Raw genomic sequence first — 6,135 nt, 5'->3', positions numbered from 1 at the left:
AAAATCGAATTTCTTCGAAAATTTAGGCCAATATGTATTCTGCCACATATTTTTGGTAAATAAATCCCAATAATTGATTAGTTTGCACAAAAGTTAACGGGTCTACAAACTATGGTATATATACTGGAATTTTTATTTATTTATTTATTCTTTTTTTTTACTAGTAATGGTTGTGATTGCAATATTGCAGCAGACATTCGGACACTAACTGACACTTTTGATACTTTGTGGGACCCACTGACACATATACAGTGATCAGTGCTAAAAATAATGACACTGGCTGGAAAGCGTAGGGCAGGGGTCTCCAAACAGTGGCCCGGGGGCCAGATGTGGCCCTTTGCTTGCCTTTATTCAGCCCATGGGGCACTATTCTTCTCCCTGACACTAACAATGGGACACTATTTCTCCCACTGGCTCTGATGGGGCACTATTTCTTCCACTGACACCAATGACGGGGCACTAATCCTCCCCCTAATACTAAAGATGGGGCATTACTTACCCCTGCTATTGCCCTATTGCTAGGACATTTCTTCTCCCACTGGCTACACTTTGGCCACTCTTATGTATGAAGAACAATAAACTGGCCCTTTGTTTAGAAAGTTTGGAGATCCCTGATCTAGGGCGATCAAAGGGTTAAATGTTTGCCTAGACAGTACTTTTGTGTAGTTTGTGTGGTGCTTTTACTAAGGGATGTGATGGATTTTATTCCCTGCCTTTTGGGGAAAGAAAATCCATCACTTCCCCCTGTCAGAACGGAACTCTGGCTTGTTTACATAGGTAGAGCTCCTTCCAGCCTCTCTTCCTGACGATCGGTGGATGCTGGCGGACATCCATTGGCCAGCACCTGCTGATCTGCTTCTGCTGTGACAAATCATTGCAGAAGCTGCGCACCCTAGGCAGAAGTGCAGAATCATGTATATATATATACGTGATTCTGCACAGAACGGCTGCCCTGTAGCAGTAAAACTTTGGTTAACCACCTCAATACTGGGCACTTAAACCCCCTTCCTTCCCAGACCAATTTTCAGCTTTTAGCGCTGTTGCAATTTGAATGACAATTGCGCGGTCATGCAACGCTGTACCTAAACCAAATTTGTGTCATTTTTTCCCCACAAATAGAGCTTTCTTTTGGTGGTATTTGATCACCGTCAGGTTTTTTCTTTTTTGGTGCACAAATAAAAAAAGACTGAAAAGTTTGAAAAAAAAAAAAAAGTTTTTTTGTTTAGGTTATAAAATTTTGTAAATAGATATGTTTTTTCCTGCACTGATGAGCACTGATGATGCCGCACTGACAGGCACTGATGAGGAGACACTGATGGGGTGGAACTGATGGGGTGGCACTGATATGCAGCACTGATGGGCACTGATAGGTAGCACTGATATGCAGCACTGATGGGCACTGATATGTGGCACTGATAGATAGCACTGATATGCAGCATTGGTGGGCACTGATAGGCAGCGCTGATGGGCACTGATAGGCAGCACTGATGGGCACTGATTGGCGGCACTGATGGGCACTGATGGGCACTGATAGGTGGCACTGTTGGGCGGCAATGATCGGCACTGATCAGCACTGATGGGCGGCACTGATTGGCACTGATGGGGGGCACTGATGGGCACTGATAGGCAGCACTGGTGGGCAATAATGGGCACTGGTGGGCGGCACTGATAGATGGCAATAACGGCACTGGTGGGCAGCACTGATAGATGGCATTGGTGGGCAACACTGATAGGGAGGGCTCTCTGAGCCCAGTTTGCCATCCCTGGTGGCCATAGTGGGCACCCCTGGTGGTCATGGGTGGGCATCCCTGGTGGATCTAGTGGCACCCCCTCCCCCCAGGGCTGCACTGGTAATCAATCATCTGATTACCAGCACAGACCCCCCCTGTGATCAGTGAGTAATTAGAAATACTCACTGATCCCCCCCCGGCTGCAGAACCGATCCTCTGATCTTCTCCTCACTGACAGGATCTGTCAGGAGGAGAAGAGATCGAAGCCGTTACAATGGCTCTATTTACATTACATGACGGCTGTGATTGGACACAGCCGTCATGTGATCAGGAGGGCCAATCACAGGGCCCTCCTGCCGAATGATGTTGCTCTGTGTCCGAGGGACACAGGCACATCGAGATTGCGCCGCTGCGCGTGCCCGCGGCAGCGCGATCTCTCTCCTTCTGAAGGACGTTCTGGAACGTCCATTCAGAAGGACGAGACTCCCGTCCGGCCGTATATGTACTATGGCCTGGGTGGGAGGTAGTTAAAGTGGCACTAAACTCTGATTAAAAAATTGCTCTAAATTTCTGTTAGAGGGAGGCTATGTTTGTTTTCGATGGTCCCATTGTATGTTAAAATGTAGCCACCCTCTCCAAACTGCAGCTAATGGGCTGGTCCTTTGCTTTATTGTTGCCTGTATTAGGTCTTTGGAACACAGTTTCTCCCACTGATACAGGGCACTATTCCCCCAACTGACACCAACAATGGGGCACTAGTTCTTCCACTGACACCAATGATGGGGCACTTTTCCAAGCACTGACACCAACGATGGGCACATTACCTACCACTGAAACCAATGCTGTAGCACTCTACTCGCCCTTTAGAAACATTGAAGACCTCTCCTGTATTACAATACGAAGTAGCCTAAACCTGCTGATATAAGTCACCAAGTTCATTTTGAGATCAAATCAAATCTAAAGTTAAGTTACAGTCTGAGTCCATATTACCTCATTATTATTAGATCTCATATTTCCACAAGCCCCAACACCTTGGCTGTTGCACCTAATACAGTATCTCGCAAAAGTCAGTACACCCCTCACATTTTTGTAAATATTATATTATATCTTTTCATGTGACAGTTGTTAAGAAATGATACGTTGCTACAATGTAAAGTAGTGAGTGTACAGCTTGTATAACAGTGTACATTTGCTGTCCCCTCAAAATAACTCAACACACAGCCATTAATGTCTAAACTGCTGGCAACAAAAGTGAGTACATCCCTAAGTAAAAATGTCCAAATTGGGCCTAATTAGCCATTTTCCCTCCCGGTGTCATGTGACTCCTTAGTGTTACAAGGTCTCAGGTGTGAATGGGGAGAATGTGGTAAATTTGGTGTCATCACTCTCAATCTCTCACTCTCTCATACTGGTCACTGGAAGTTAAACATGGCACCTCATGGCAAAAAACTCCCTGAGGATCTGAAAAAAGAATTGTTGCGCTACATAAAGATGGCCTAGGCTATAAGAAGATTGCCAAGACCCTGAAACTGAGCTGCAGCATGGTGGCCAAGACCATACAACGGTTTAACAGAACAGGTTCCACTCAGAACAGGCCTTGTTATGGTCAACCAAAGATGTTGAGTGCACGTGCTCAGCGTCATATCCAGAGGTTGTCTTTGGGAAATAGAGGTATGAGTGCTGCCAGCATTGCTGTAGAGGTTGAATGGGTGGGGGGCCAGCCTGTCAGTGCTCAGACCATACGCCACACACTGCATCAAATTGTTCTGCATGGCACAAGAAAGCCAGCAAACGGTTTGCTGAAGACAAGCATACTAAGGACATGAATTACTGGAACCATGTTCTGTGGTCTGATGAGACCAAGATAAACTTATTTGGTTTAGATTGTGTCAAGCGTGTTTGGTGGCAACCAGGTGAGGAGTGCAGAGACAAATGTGTCTTGCCTTCAGTCAAGCATGGTGGTGTGAGTGTCATGGTCTGGGGCTGCATGAGTGCTGCTGGCACTGGGAAGCTACAGTTCATTGAGGGAACCATGAATGTCAACATGTACTGTGACATACTGAAGCAGAGCATGATCCCCTCCCTTTGGAGACTGGCGTGCAGGGCAGTATTATAATATGATAATGACCTCAAACACACCTCCAAGACGACCACTGCCTTGCTGAAGAAGCTGAGGGTAAAGATGATGGACTGGCCAAGCATGTCTCCCAGTGGCGTACCAATGGGGGGGGGCGGGGGGCGGCCCGCCCCGGGTGCCACTCACTGGGGGGTGTCAGCCGGTATCCTGCCTGTGTGTTCAGACAGATCCCTCAGTGTGAAGGCAGCTGCAGTGGCAGCTCCTTCAGTCTGTGCTACTAGCGGGGGGCGGAGCCACGGCGGGAATAAGGGGGCGGAGCCTCGGCTGGAATAAGGGGGCGGAGCCTCGGCTGGAAGAAGGGGCGGAGCCTCGGCGGGAAGAAGGTGAGTGCCCATTGCAAAAGTGTGTGCTGGATAGGAGGGGGATGGGGCTGCTGCTTATAGAGGAATTAATCTTTCTCTATTCTTCCTGCAGCTGCCTGCGGAATAACTGATTCTCCTCCTCTCCCTCCAGCAGGAAGAATAGGGAAAGATCAATTCATCTATATGCAGCTGCCCCATCCCCCTCCTATACAACTTCTTTGCTGGCCCCCCAAAGTTCTTAACCTCCTCCAGTGCTCCTAATCCCTCCCTCAGTGCTTTTAGCCCCCCCAGTGCACTAGACCCCCCTGTTCTTTAGCCCCCCCCCATGCTCTTCAGCTCCCCACAGTGCTTTCTCTCTCCCCCCAAGTGCTCCCTGTCCCCCCCAGTGCTCTCCACCCCCCTGGTTTTCCCTGCCCGCCCCCAAGTGCTCCCTGTCCCCCCCCCGTGCTCTCCACCCCCTGGTTTTCCTTGCCCGCCCCCCAAGTGCTCCCTGTCCCCCCCAGTAGTCTCCACCCCCCTGATTTTCCCTGCCCACCCCCAAGTGCTCCCTGCCCCCCCAGTAGTCTCCACCCCCCTGATTTTCCCTGCCCACCCCCAAGTGCTCCCTGCCCCCCCAGTAGTCTCCAACCCCCTGGTTTTCCCTGCTCACCCCCCAAGTGCTCCCTGTCCCCCCCCCAGTGCTCTCCACCCCCCTGATTTTCCCTGCCCACCCCCCCAAGTGCTCCCTGTTCCCCCCAGTGCTCTCCACCCCCCTGATTTTCCCTGCTCGCCCCCCAAGTACTCCCTGTCCCCCCCAGTGCTCTCCACCCCCCTGATTTTCCTTGCCCACCCCCCTAAGTGCTCCCTGTCCCCCCCCCCCAGTGCTCTCCACCCCCCTGGTTTTCCCTGCTCGCCCCCAAGTGCTCCCTGTCCCCCCCCCAGTGCACTCCACCCCCTGCACCTTCCAACCCCCCTACAATGCTTTCCAAACCCCCTCTTAATTCTCTCCAGTCCCCCCCCCACCGTGCCCTTCAGCTCCTCCAGTGCTCTCTGCTTCGTCTGTGCTCTCCGGCCCCCCTAGTGCTCTTCTATCTTCTATCATGTCCTCAGTCTCTGAGCATCTCCTGTATCATGTCTGTAGTCTCTGACCATCTCCTGTATCATGTCTGTAGTCTCTGACCATCTCCTGTATCATGTCCTCAGTCTCTGACCATCTCCTGTATCATGTCCGCAGTGTCTGACCATCTCCTGTATCATGTCCGCAGTGTCTGACCATCTCCTGTATCATGTCCGCAGTCTCTGATCATCTCCTGTATCATGTCTGCAGTCTCTGACCATCTCCTGTATCACGTCTGTAGTCTCTGACCATCTACTGTATCATGTCTTCAGTCTCTGATCATCTACCATATCATGTCCTCAGTCTCTGACCATCTCCTGTATCATGTCTGCAGTCTCTGACCATCTCCTGTATCATGTCTGCAGTCTCTGGCCATCTTCTGTATCACGTCTGCAGTCTCTGACCATCTCCTGTATCACGTCTGCAGTCTCTGACCATATACTGTATCATGTCCTCAGTCTCTGACCATCTACTGTATCATGTCTGCAGTCTCTGAGCATCTCCTGTATCCTGTCTGCAGTCTCTGACCATCTACTGTATCCTGTCTGCAGTCTCTGACCATCTCCTGTATCATGTCTGCAGTCTCTGACCATCTCCTGTATCACGTCTGCAGTCTCTGACCATCTCCTGTATCATGTCTGTAGTCTCTGACCATCTCCTGTATCATGTCTGTAGTCTCTGACCATCTCCTTTAGCAAGTCTCCAATCTCTTACTCAAACTTAAACACATTGCTAATATTAGCTATCTATCTATGCTGAAGGTAGGACTGTGCAGGGGAGGCAGAGAGTGCAAAAGGGGGAACTGTGATTAGAGAGACGGAGGGCAGACTGCAAGGGGCACTGTGATGGGGGGCTGTGAAATTTGTGCAA

This window comes from Pelophylax lessonae (assembly GCF_965119305.1).
Source record: "Pelophylax lessonae genome assembly, chromosome: 8".
NCBI lineage: Eukaryota > Metazoa > Chordata > Amphibia > Anura > Ranidae > Pelophylax > Pelophylax lessonae.
The sequence above is the reverse complement of the archived record's forward strand: the minus strand, read 5'-3'. Positions refer to the sequence as shown.